The 14,010-nt window shown below is 38.9% G+C and overlaps 1 protein-coding gene and 1 pseudogene across 5 annotated transcripts in view; both read left to right on the forward strand.

Moving 5' to 3' along the window:
- Satb2 (SATB homeobox 2) overlaps positions 1-14,010 on the forward strand; it is a 206,846-nt gene that overhangs the window by 68,104 nt on the left and 124,732 nt on the right. The gene's annotated exons all lie outside the window — the stretch shown is intronic.
- On the forward strand, positions 2,733-3,023 carry LOC105943765 (annotated as a pseudogene).

A 14,010-nucleotide genomic window follows, 5' to 3' on the forward strand; every position in this document is an offset into this window, starting at 1 on the left:
ACTTGTTTGGGATCCTGCCATGGCAGGAGCCATTGTGCAGATGGCTGTTGAGACACAGTGAAGGGTCTGATTTCTGCTCACTGACCCTTGATTTACTTTGTTGGTATTCCTATCCTGTCACTTTGAACATCAGGGTTTTCTTTGTTTAATATCTTTTTAGGCAATGCCATAACTATTTATATTTCTAGCTAAAGATATCTAAACTGGAGGATTTTTCATCTGAGGATAGGTGAGAAGTTACAAAAGAACTGAAATTTCTGAATTCAAATAGCTTTATTTTAGTGGATAGGTTGCTTTTCTTTATTTGCAAGAGGATTATAGCAGTTTGACAGTAATACATACAACCACTGTAAAAAACTGAAGCATGAAATAAAATCTAAGATTAAAGTCTTTATATTTCTCACTGTCTCTCTTCCTTCCCTCCTCATATGTAATAGAATGAATATTTGTGTACATATGTTTATGTGTGTATGCAAATCTGTAATCTATCAATCATATATATTTTTTCATTTAATATGATGGGCATTTTGCATGGCCTGAACTTTTAATGGATGTTGGTGTATGTCCTCATTTATTTATTAATTTATTTTAAACATTTGGGCTAATTAGGATTTTTTTTTGAAAGTAGTCTATACTAAGCATCTTTGTACTTGGATGTCATTCTACTTTTGATTAATTAGTTGGGGATAATAGAGAATAGTTTTAAAAGTCTAGATTTAAAAACTAGTTGACATTCATGATTGATTTTCAGTGACATCTAAGATGCCCTGTTACCAAATTTTAAATTCAATTAGTAGTTTTATTTATTTGTTTTTTTGTGTATGTGTGTTGTATAATTACAGTTAGCATGGAGTTAGGTTTGGATTTTGTTGTTTGGTGTTTGAGAGAGAATCTCAAGTAGCTCAGGCTGGCTTGACACTCCATAGTCAAGGATGACCTTGAGTTAATCTTCCCACATCCACTTTCCAAGTTGGAGTGGCTAATATGAGTGTTCGGGGTATATAGTTACTTGAAACCCATAGCATGGACTTCCATAAAGTTTTTATTTTGAGGTGTGCCATGCTTGTAAAAATATAAATAAAATATGTGTTTAATATTAGGAAATAGATAATAAAACAGACATTCTTGTACTCACCATTACTATATGGAAAGTACTTTTGAAATCACCTCATTTTACTTGATACAATTGTGAATTGGTATAATTTATTATCAATATACTTGATTTTTTTTTGTGCCAAAGAGCTTAGTGATCATAGAATATGTTTGAAAGTATCAAGTTATTTCATTTCTCTATTTTTTGCACTTTTACCTGGTCTAGTCTGCCATCCTTCCTTTCTTTTCCTATTTTCGGTGACTCTTGTAGCTGTTGTCTTGGCCTTTCACCTTGATCAGTAATTCATTTTCCCCCCGCAGAGTGATGGCTCAACACAAAACACGACTGTGTTCGGTTCACTCAGGTTTTCTGTTTTAGAGTGCAATCCCCAGGCTTGCCCTGCCTTGCAGAGCTTCTCCTGACCTGTGTGGGTTCTTCCTTACTGCTTCTTGCCCGGTTGCTCCCAGTCACACTGGCCTCTCCACAGGCGTCCACCCAGGCCCAGCCCTTGGCTCTGTCAGTCTTCAGCTCATGCACACCTTTCTTTACTTTTGCCTGGCACCGTGTAAGGTAGTTCCTTCGCATCCCTGGGGCCATTTTCCCTGACTTCCTGATTATCCTTTCTCCTAACATCCTGTTATTTTTGTTCCTAGCACTTGTTAAATTTTTAATTATGCCTTTGCCTGTTGGTTAAGCTTAGTAGACCCCATTTGGTAAGCACTACCTCTATCTTGGTCAGTACCCTGTAAGTGGGAATACACTTCATATCAAGCTACAAGAATGAGTCAGAAATTTAGTGATGCCTTTAGAAGAGAATATTTATTAATATTACATAGCCATATTAAATATGTTCAAAATTAATATATGGGACTTTGGGTCCAGCAAAATACAACTGATTTAGTCACCAAATCAGTCCTATATCCTGGACTACCTCTGCTTGCCGTGTGTATTGTTTTTAATTTTCACTGATTCATTTATTAAATGTAACCAATATAAGCCAATTAGTTTTTTTTTTTTCTTCAAGGTAGTGTCTCACTCTAGCCCAGGCTGACCTGGGATTCACTATGTAATCTCAGGGTGGCCTCGAACTCATGGTGATCCCCCTACCTCTGCCTCCCAAGTGCTGGGATTAAAGGCATGCACCACCACGCCCAGCAAGCCAAATAGTTGATTAGAGATTTTAAAATATTTATTTACTTTTAACAGTTTCCTACATGAATATAATGTATTTTAATCATACCCACCCTCCTATTTCTTCTTCCACTCTTGCTGAACCCCTTCTGTTTCCCAGCTAGTCTGCTTCCTACCTTCATGTCGCCCCCATTTTTTAATTTATATATATGACTCAATGAGTTTAATTAGGGTTGCTTTCATGAACATGGGTGGCAGGGGGAGTCATTTACTTGAGCATGAGCAGCATACCAGTGGCTACAGTACTAAAGAAAATGCAGAGACTTTTGTGTAACTTGAAATCTTATCCAAAGTATGTAAGATAGAAATATTTAGGCAATATTTTATAGTAGCAGAGAACATAATACAGTGGAAAGAACTTGGGCTTTGGAGTAAAAAAAAAATTCTGAGTGCCTTGTTCTTGCAGATGGCATCACTTGCAGCTCCATTCTATACCCGAGATCTGACAATGGCCAACACCAAATTAAGAGGGCAGAAGTCCAGAAATCTATTCCAAATGGCCAGTCAAAAAAAAAAAAAAAAGAACTTCAAAGTTAAAACACAGAAAAACAAGTTACCACTAATCTCCAGAAGATAAACACTGTGAATGATAAGATTAACAGAATTAATAGAACTTTGAAGACATTCAGAAGGAACTTGCAAACTTCTCAGAAGGCCTTTCTCTCTGCAGAAAGGGCTAATTCCTCATAAGCACCATGAAAATGAACCAGCTAATGTTGATGAAGTTACCATCATGTAGGAATGACACATCAGATTCTCCCAAAAGATCAATAAATTATGTTTTATATAGAAAATCTGAATTTAAATAATAGTTATGCTGCTTGCTAGCTAATTATCTTGGGAAACAGTTTGACCTTTTTGCCTCCTGGCATTCTTATTGGCAAAATAGGTTGGCAACACGTACCTCATTGATGTGTTGTGAAGATTAAGGAAATAGATATATGTTAAATTCTAGCACAGTACTGGTCACAGACGTACGTTTCATTCATGTTAAAATTATTCTTTTTATAGCTTAGTACCTATCACAAGTTATTTAATCCTCTTCTCCCTCTGCTTTGTCCTCTGTAAAATTGGGACAATACTTTATCAGATCATTGGAGAGTGAATGTTGTAATGTATGAGGGCACTGAGGCAGGGCACCTAAGCTACTACCTTGTACTTGACCCTCAGTGACTGCAGGTGGTTAATAAATAGAATAGGACAAAGCAATTGGGAGCTAGTTATTTGATGGCAATTTTGAGTTTCAGTTCCCTTTCTTCATTCAGCTGTTTGTGGAGTGTTTGGGTTTATGGAGATGCTTGGCTAGTGTTGGAACTGCAAGTTTAATGGGGAAAGGAGATTACACATGAAGTGTGTAGTCACTTACCTCATTGGTGAGCCCCCCCACTCCTGTCCCTGTACAGTGTGAGTAATTCTCTCAGCAGGGTAGGAAGAGGGCTATTTTCTCTGGAGGTGTGTAAGGCATGTCTCACAGGCAGTTACCAGTTACCTTGCCTTGGAGGAAAGAATGGCTCCCCACTCAAGCAAATGTGAGTTTCATTGTTTGCCCTCTAACATCTTTGTGACTTCAGGCAAATTATCTGTCCTCATGTAGAGACACTCATGTATGTCATACAAATTTTGTAAAACTATACAATCTTTGCAATCACATGACATTTTTTTCCCTTTTTTATATACCAGGAGATTATACAATGGCTTCTGCATACAAGAGTCCATCTTTATATGTCTTTATATGTCTCTGATTACCTGATTTTTTAACTTCATTAAATCTAACAATGTCTTTATCAGTTAAAGTTCAAAGACTGCCTGATTACCACCCTCTCATATTTAGTTAGAAATTTTCTTTAAGAATTTTTTTATTATTTATATGGGTAAAATAATGTCTTTTTTTCCTCCAAGGTTCAAAGCAGAGATTCAGTGGTTTTAACTTCACTGCTGTTTATTTTTCCTTGTGATAATGTCATTAGTAGTAGCTTATTTAGTTGGCTGTTTAGAATTTACAGAGAACCTGAATAATTCATACTGTTTCATTGAAGGCTTTCGACAGCATGTAGCCATGGGCCCATTGTGATCGTGTTTACAGATGAGGAGACTGAGTATGGGCAAGAGTTGGGGGATTTGACCTTCTTTCATTTTATACTTTCCCTTCTCATCCTCCTAGGTTCTTAGCTAGGTCTTTTAAAATTAGACTGACAAGAGATAATTAATAAGAGTAAAGCAAACAAGTTTGTTAACAGGTGTTTCTCAGTTACCATGAGCTCACATAATATACACAGTGGCATATTTGGAGTGATCAGTTCTGAGGCACATTGGTAGTGTCCGTGCCTTGACGCGTTGTTTTTAGATTCCACTGTTCCTCCTGAGCTGTCGGCTTTCATCCCTTTCTCTCTCTGAATGGCTTAGGTTGTATAGCAATTTCCTATGGTCCAGGTTTAATACATTTAGAAAACTGCCCCTTTGTTGATTTGGATAAATTAATGCTTCTTGGTCACTTATTGAGGCAATTCACCAGGTTTCATGTCCTGAGAAGCAACTTCAGGATCTCTTACCTTCTTTAAGTCCATGATGCAGTCTGTGTTTCTTAATACTAGTTCCTCCATCCTGTCAGGATATGGAATGTATTTAAGCTATGGCTTCTGTGGGGTGGAATCATTATATTTGTGATTACCTTTTGTTCAACAGCACACCATTATGATCCTTCTTTGTATCTTTCTAAGGCATCAGCAAATTCTATCATCTTGCCATGTGGGGACTTCATGCATATCTTAGTGCCATTAAAATATATGATACAATTACCTTCTTCTGTTTATTCTTTATTTCTAGATTTTGTGTGTTTTTTCGTTATGTTGCATTCCTTTTTTCTTTTTTCAAGGTAGGGTCTCACTCTGGTCCAGGCTGACCTGGAATTAACTACGTAGTCTCAGGGTGGCCTCGAACTCTTGACAATCCTCCTACCTCTGCCTCCCAAGTGCTGGGATTAAAGGCATGTGCCACCACGCCCAGTCTGTTGCATTCTTTATTGTTGAGTTATTTTTTTTTTTTCAGATTAATCCATGCTTGTATTGAATGGCTTTGTTGATATCTCCTGGGTTATCAAGAGTGCTATCACTTTACCTATGAGCAGCAGAAGCCTATGTCTATGAGCAGCAGAAGCCAGTGTCAAGATAATAATGGTGATATTTAAAATCATGTTTTCCCTTTTGAAATATTTTACTAATTTGAGGAGGAGGGGAGAGCAAGAGTGAGTAAGCACATGCCAGGGCCTCCTGCTGCTGCAAATGGGACTCCAGACCCAAGCACCACTTTGTGTATCTGGCTTTATGTGTATACTGGTGAATTGAACCTGGGATGCATGCTTTGCAAGCAAGTGCCTTAACCACTAAATCATCTCTCCCAGTCTTCAACATAATGCTTTCCTGTTAGACAGATCATAGGTATATCATTGATTATTTATCTTGGAATCTCTGCTAGCTGCCCTCCTTTCCCAAAGTCAGGGTGTATTTCCATGTAACATGTCTTTACAAGGTATAAAAACACTAAATTAGGGCTGGAGAAATGGCTTAGCAGTTAAGCGCTTGCCTGTGAAGCCTAAGGACCCTGGTTCAAGGCTCGATTCCCCAGGATCCACGTTAGCCAGATGCACAAAGGGGTGCATGCGTCTGGAGTTTGCTTGCAGCGGCTGGAGGCCCTGGCATGCCCATTTTCTCTCTCTGCCTCTTTCTCTCTCTGTCACTCTCAAATAAATAAGTTAAAATAAACAAAAAAAAATTAAAACTGATTTGAAAATATACTATAAGGAGTATATATATACAAACTAATATTTATGCATATATGCTGCATATTATGTTCTATTTTCTATAGGAAGTCTGTTGTAAGGTACAAGACTTGACAAAAAAAACATTTATAGTTACTGCCTACTTCTTTTCCTAGCACCTTTTATTTTGATACTTTTGTTTCAGTTAGTAGCTGTTCAGGAAGGTGCAGAAAGATTGAAAATAAAGGCATGAAGGAAAATGTATGTCCTACTGTTTCTTCCCCTTTCTCTGAGATTTTATGTATGCTGTGCTTCAATAACTAGTTTAAAAATAAAAAAGATGAGGGTGGTTGCAATCTGCTCCACTTTATGCAGATTAAGTATGGCCCTCAGGCACCTGCCAAACTCCTCATGTGGCCTTCAGGTGGACCTGATTCCTGGGAACCCAGGATTTTTTCTTTAAAATGGAAATGAATTTGTTGGGAATAAGTTAACAAGAGGCAATGTTTCCACTAATAACTGTGGGTCAGGTCACTGTTGAGTAGCTTCTCAGTGTGTACACAAACTGGGTTCAGCTTTTGTGATTTCCTCTATTTTACAGCTTCTCCTTGAGGACACTGGGGTTCTCAGAAGCAAGTGGGACTGTGATCCCTCTTTGTGTTGTGACTACTGTGACAGGTCTTTTGCTCTACATTTCAAATGTGAAATATTATCATTTTTATGAAACACACCTAGGCATTATGCTTGCAAAAGCAGATATCTTAGGTTATCAAGAATGAACTTTTGTATAAAGATACCCACTCCAGACAAATTTTTGGGTTACGGTAGCAGCCATTTTGTATGCTCCAGTGTGAAGCATTGTCTTTCAAGAGGATAATGGAGACAGCAAGTATGGAAATCTCAATTACTTCTTACGACTTTTAGAGTAGATTTTATGGAAAAATTCTGATACTAATGATTACATTTAAAAGAATTTATTTATTTATTTGAGAGTGACAGACAGAGAGAGAAAGAGATAGATAGAGATAGATAGAGAATGGGTGTGCCAGGGCCTCCAGCCATTGCAAATGAACTCCAGACACGTGTGCCCCCTTGTGCATCTGGCTAACGTGGGTCTTGGGGAGTCGAGCTTCGAACTGGGGTCCTTAGGCTTCATAGGCAAGTGCTTAACCACTAAGCCATCTCCCCAGCCTGTGATTACATTTTTTTTTTTTTTTGAGGAAAGAATAAAGGATTTTATGAACTAAACAGAGGCTGGACATTCATAAAGTTAAAGTTGGGGAGAGGTTAGGAAGATGGCTCAGTGAGAGAAACACTTTTGGCACAGACTAGAGTTCTGGTCCAAGAACACAAGCCAGTGGGTGTGGTAGTTGCCTGTAATCCCAGCATGCAGGAAGCAGAGACAGGGAATCCCTGGTCAAACTAGCAGTGAGGCTAGCTGAATAGGCCAGCTGTGGGGTCAACTGAGAGACCCTACCTCAGTAAACATAAAGGGGAGATTGATTGAGAAAGACATTTGACATCACTCTCTGACTTCCACTGTCATGCACACCTACCTTCACATATTCCCATAGGGACACACAGCACCTCATAAACATGCAAAAACAAAAAGAGATAAAGTTGGGTCTATACCCAGTTTTGGGTGCATAAACAGTTATAGAAAGTTGAGTTAGCATGTCAATCATTTAAATCCAGATTATGTGGAAAATTGCTAAATATTTAACTTGAGTTAAAGCTCATGTGAAGACATTTTTAATCCAAATTATTTGCCCATGGAGAAGCAAGAAACATGAATGGTTGATATATTTTATACCATGACAGGAGAGAGACAGGGAAACTGCCCAAAATTTAGTTTTAAGTCATCACATAGGTTTGGTTCACTCAGAGTTTCCTTATTCTTGTATATTGGGAGCATTATTACAGACATTACCCCAACCCAGTATTTTGTGTGAGTAATTTTGTAGCATGGATAAGACTTGCAAAGCTTTTGCTTCTTATTTATTTTTACTTTATTTGCCCAAGTATAAATTAAGTGTTGAAATTATATGTTAGATAGGTGAAGTTAAGAGGGACTTTGCAATCATTTTTAGATTCCTGTAGTTCCTAGAACGCATTTATGCTTCATTATAATTAACACAAGCACTTTCTTGAGCCTTCACTGAGTGTTGAGAAGAAGTTAGGATACTTGGAGAAATGAGGGAGCCTTTGCATGACTGTGATGGTTTTAGATGTATCCAAGTGTGTCATGACCACACATTGATAAACAAGTGTGCAAGGCATTTTAACTTATATATTTTAATTTTCTGTGATTCACACTGAGCAGTGTTAAATCAGAATTTAAAAATTAACAACTACTCTTCCTGACATGAAGCAGGTCTGATGTGATAGTGGATAACTTGGCTAATCGTTTATTTCCTTCTTGTGCAACATCAGCTTAATGCAAGTGCTCCTTTTCTGGTGGATTATTTACTATAAAGTGGTTATGATAAAACCTTATTAGACAAGTAAAAGTGAGGAGAGGTGAGGAGAGGTGAGTTTGGGCCACTAGGTATCATGAATAAGGCATGAAGAAATTCAGGGTTCTTGTAATGAATATTTTGTATATTCTCACCTCTAAGAATTATAGGTTATATTTGTTAAAACAACAGACATAAATCAAAAAAGGCAAAGTGAGATTCAAGGGATCCTTGTTTTGTGTGTGTTTTCCATGTAGGGATCTGTGTGACTAGGTATATTTTTAGATTTGTGGGAAGTTGATAGGAGTTTTCTATTAGAATCAAAGCAAATAGAACACAATGGAATGCTACAGCATCTCATTGCCTCACAAGTAGTATCTTTTTCCAGTCTTCTTTACTGATTTTTATTCTAACTCACTATGTATCCCAGGCTGTCCTTGAACTAATGGCCTTCCTGCTTCAGCTTGCCAAGTGCTGAGATCACAGAAATTTACTACCGCGTGTACTCAGACCGCCAGATTAGTTTTCAAAGCTCTGAATCAGTCTCATCAAGGGTTCCAAGATTGCAGGTTCCTTCTCAGGTGGAATGGAGAGAGCCCAGTGGTTCATTTGGCCCTCTGCAAGATGGAAGCTGCTTCTTGCTGAGCTCCTTGCTGCTTGCTTTGGGCATAGGTAAATGCTGCTCTGGGGGTATGGTAGTTGTCAGCATTGGGGCAGGACTGAGCACCCACCCAAGTGTGGCCTAAGGATAAAAGGACAAGTAAGTCTTGTCTTCATTTTGAGGGTTTTAACAAGTTATTTTCATTAGTGTATATATGATTGCATACCTCTGAGATTTTAGTTCCTTGACACTAATTAATTGTTATCATTGTACTTTGTGAATGAGATTTCTTTCTTTTTCTTTTTGTTTTGGTTTTCCGAAGTAGGGTCTTACTCTAGCTCAGGCTGACCTGGAATTCACTATGTAGTCTCAGGGTGGCCTCAAACTCACAGTGATCCTCCTACCTCTGCCTTCCAAGTGCTGGGATTATAGGCGTGCACCACCACATCCGGTGAGATTTATTTCTTTATATCTGTGGGCCAGGTACTAATCGATCCTTTGAGAAGAGAAAATTCCTTGTTTATTCTAGTTAGTGTCATGGATCTTAGACTGTCTTATTTGTCCTAATAACTGTTATTGTCTTTTGCTAACACAAGAGGGTCCCTGGGACAGTCCCTCTTACCTAACCATTTTAAGGTAGTGAGCACAACTGTATTATTCATGTCTAGTCCATTAATAGTTTGTAGGCCACAGTTTTTGCTATTTTAGTAAGAAGTACAAGTGGTAGAGTGATACTCGGGGTTTACAACAACCTGATTGAGCTATATTCTCTTTTTTGGTTGATATAAAAGCTATTGTTTTGCTCACTAACTGGCAGACCTTCAATTATCCTGAATTTAGATTAACTATACTTTGAAAGTCTTAAAAAAAAAGAGCCCACTCTGAGAAACAAAAAAGCTGTGTGCTTGCCATTTTTTTTTTAAAGTAGAATTTTAATGAAAGAAAAATCAATTCACCAATTTAGTGTTGAATTTATTGTCACAGTTTGGAAGTCTTCACGTGTCTTTCTTTAAAAATTTTTTTTTCTAAACTTTATTTTATTATGTTTGTTAGAGAGAGGGAGAGAGAAATGACTGCACTGGGACATTTGGCCACTGCAAATGAACTCCAGATGCATGCGCTACCATGTGCATATGGCTTACATGGGGAATCAAACCTGGATCCTTTGGTTTTGTACTCAAGCACCTAAACTGCTAAGCCATCTCTCCAGCGCTCATGTGTCTTTCAAATGACAGTAATCAAAGCCACTCTTACTGGATCCCAAAGTACTTGAGTAGCCTTTTGATCTAGGATGTCTGAAATGCAATGGGCTGGAGATAATTGATAAGTCTCTGGGCTTGAAGTGGATTTCAAAAGCTAGATTTGGTTTGAGGGCTTTAGCCTGTGAGGTCTTCCTGTGCCTTCATCTGCTGTCATGAACATCTCTTGTTCTGCTGTTCCTAGATGTTCAGGATGCCAAGAATGCCAGAGTTTAGTTTTGCATCTGTTGGGGGTGAGGAGGTTGGCAGCATGTTGTGATAGAGTTTGGGTAGCAGTATAAGATAGAGTTACAAAGTGACTTGGGCTACTCATGGCCATGTGTAGGGTAGACCAGGGGTGTCTACCCTCCCTCCATTACTTCCTTCGTCCTTTCTTCTGTTCTTCCCTCTATCCTTCACTTCTCTCCTCCTCCTTTCCTCATTCATGTCCTTCCTTTCTTCTTGCCCCTCATGCTTCCTTCTCTTTTTCTATGTCTTCCAGACACTGTGCTACGTGTGGAATTTGCAGTCTGGTAAGGAATTGGGACCACAAGTATTTTAGGTGCAGAGGACCTCTGGGACCATTTGTGGAGGGCAGGTGGAGAAATGCACTTCTGATGCTCCCCACTCAGTTTGCATCCACTCCTCAAAATGGCAGAATGCAGTGTTCATGGGTTCCAGTCTCTGGGATCTGACCAATTGCCATGCTAGCTTTTCACTGTTAAGACAACATATCCAAGAAACCCATTTTCAAGGCAAGAAAGATTTATTTTGACTGACTATTTCCAATCTTGGGGTGGGGGTGATGAAATATAAAATAGCATATGGAAGGAAAGAAAGGGTTTATTTCTCCTTAAAGTTTCAAGAAGTTTCTTCATCTTGGGGAGAGCATTACAGGCCTTAGAAGAAAGCCTGGGTGTTATGCCTCCATATCAATGGAGAGAAATTAGTCCAACAGTTGGGTTTGGAGCTGGGCTATATCACCCTCTTTAAAGGTCACCCCCAGCAACATTTCCTCCAGCAAGGCTCCACCTCCAAAAAGCCCCACAATTTTCCCAAATTGCCACTAGCTGAAGAACAGCTATTGTAAACACATGTCTACAAGGGGCATTTCATTCAAACCGCCACCATTCCTGAGGCTTTTGTGTATGGTTGACAGTCTCCATGGCTCTTAGGCCTGTGGGAATGCAGGGATATCATGGCAGAACATGGTACAGGAAAGCTGGTTGGGGGAGGGATTGTGCATGTGGTTGTGTGGGAGGGCAGGATATACACCCCTAAAAGACACACCCGTAGCGATCCGTTTCCTCTAGCTTGACCCCATATTGTGTATTCACCATGGATGAAGTGAGCACCCTCATGATCCACTTACCTCTTCAGTAGCATCACCAGGTGGAGGAACCAAGCCTTTAGGCCTTTGGAGACATTTTAAAGCTCTTATAGCCAGGGTCTTTGGATTATATCAGACGACTTGTGTTAGCAGTGACATTTGAGGAAATTCAAGTTTTTGCTTAAGAAAGGGGAATTTTTCTTTAAAAATGTTCTAAAGAATGGAATGCTTGCTTTTTTATGGTAACATGATCCATGAATGCCAACATATGTTAATATAGCACTTCATAATTTTCAGTGCACTTTAACTCATGGTCTTTTATTGTAATTACTTTATGAGTCGGTTAAGGATTTCTTTGTTTTATTTTATTTTGGTTTCACTTTTAATCCTTTAGTTTATAGCAAAGAAAATAGGGTCAAGAAAGATTAACTGATTGCCTGCAGGTGCGGCACCATGGCCAAGATCAGAGTCAGGGTCTCTTACTCCTAGCCCGCCTACCCTTAGTGAAATGACCTGGGTGGCACTCACGCCATCGCATCGTAGCCCCCTCATAACTATGCGGCCGTAGCTAAGGTTACGAAGACAAGTTCAATTGGCATGACTCCTGCCTTGTGGCAGTTTATAGTTTAAATATGATGAAGTTTCTAATGCTCATGCATATTTACAAGAAATCATTCCCCCATATTGCCTATTCAGTCCATGTCAAGTTCACGTGCCAAGAAGGGTACAGTGCACACTGGGGCTATTTTCCTTCCTATATGCCATAACAGGTTACATTCTTCTCAGGAGGGAGAGTATTTCCTGGTGGATTGAGAACAAAGGAATGTGGAACTCTTTGGTTTTAGGTTCTTCTCTTAAGGATACACAGTAGATGGGATTCCTTAGTCTCCTGGTCCTTGTTTTTTTTTTTTTTTAATACTTTTTGTTCATTATTTATTTATTTATTTGAGAGCAACAGACACAGAGAGAAAGACAGATAGAGGGAGAGGGAGAGAATGGGCGCGCCAGGGCCTCCAGCCTCTGCAAACAAACTCCAGATACGTGCGCCCCCTTGTGCATCTGGCTAATGTGGGACCTGGGGAACCGAGCCTCGAACCATGGTCCTTAGGCTTCACAGGCAAGCTTTTAACCGCTAAGCCATCTCTCTAGCCCCCCCCCTTTTTTTAATGGGAACCCTAGGCAGTGACTCTCAAACCAGGCTTATTACCAACATCTCTTATGGTTCTCCCTCTCAAGCTCTTGTTTCATAGGCCAGAACTATCTGAATTACTGAGCTGTCATCAGGACTAATATAATCTTTAAGTTTCTCATACTTCAGTCGCCCATTGATTCATGTGATTTTTTAAAACATGTCTATGTTTTTATGAGCCATCATCACTGTCCATTGCTGCGTGTGTTGTGACTCTAAGTCTGCCTTTGATCCAATTCAAGGAATATTTGAAGAATACCTGTTATGTATTGGGTCCTTGCCTTATCTTATAGTCATCAAAATGATTGTGATATATTTCAAAGTTTGTTTAGCAGCCTTTAATATGACATTTTCAAAATGCAAACTAAGGAACAGTCAGACCATCTTTAAGTATAAAATATCTGAGACCTACAAAACCATTTGCATTATTAGGTTTAATAGTATAGCATATATGGATATGTACCTGATATACAAATATAGGAACATGGAAAGTGTTAAAATTATGCAGACATTTCAAAAGGAACAAAAATGCCTAAACCAAAATCAGTTGACACATTCAATGATTATATCCAAATCTGACTTCATGTCTTATCATTTCTTAACATATTACTGTGAAATCTGGTAAGTTAGAACATGAATCAAAATGTACAAAATAGCCGGGCGTGGTGGCGCACACCTTTAATCCCAGCACTCGGGAGGCAGAGGTAGGAGGATTGTGAGTTCGAGGCCACCCTGAGACTCCATAGTGAATTCCAGGTCAGCCTGGGATACAGTGAGACAGACCCTACCTCAAAAAAACAAAAAAAAATTTTTTTCAAAATAAATGAATATATTTCTTGCTTTCATATAATATGGCAACATTGTCACTGATGTCTATACACCATCATAATATTATTCTTATGATCAGAATGTGTCTGAGGAAGAGTTTTGGCAAATCCATTTGTGAGCATGTGATTGTTAAGAGTTTCCAAGGTTATTCAGCAAGGTGATGGAGTATCTGGAATGCCGGATCCTTAGGAAAGTATTCTTCAGTTTCTACCCAAAGAGAATACAGATAGTTAATTAGGCTGTGAAATATGCAAAGCAACTGCATTTTAGACTTTTGGTGGAAACTTCTTATCCCAGAGCACACCGAAACACTAGTTAAGCATGTTACCA

This window comes from Jaculus jaculus, chromosome 4, assembly GCF_020740685.1.
Source record: "Jaculus jaculus isolate mJacJac1 chromosome 4, mJacJac1.mat.Y.cur, whole genome shotgun sequence".
Taxonomy (NCBI): Eukaryota; Metazoa; Chordata; class Mammalia; order Rodentia; family Dipodidae; genus Jaculus; species Jaculus jaculus.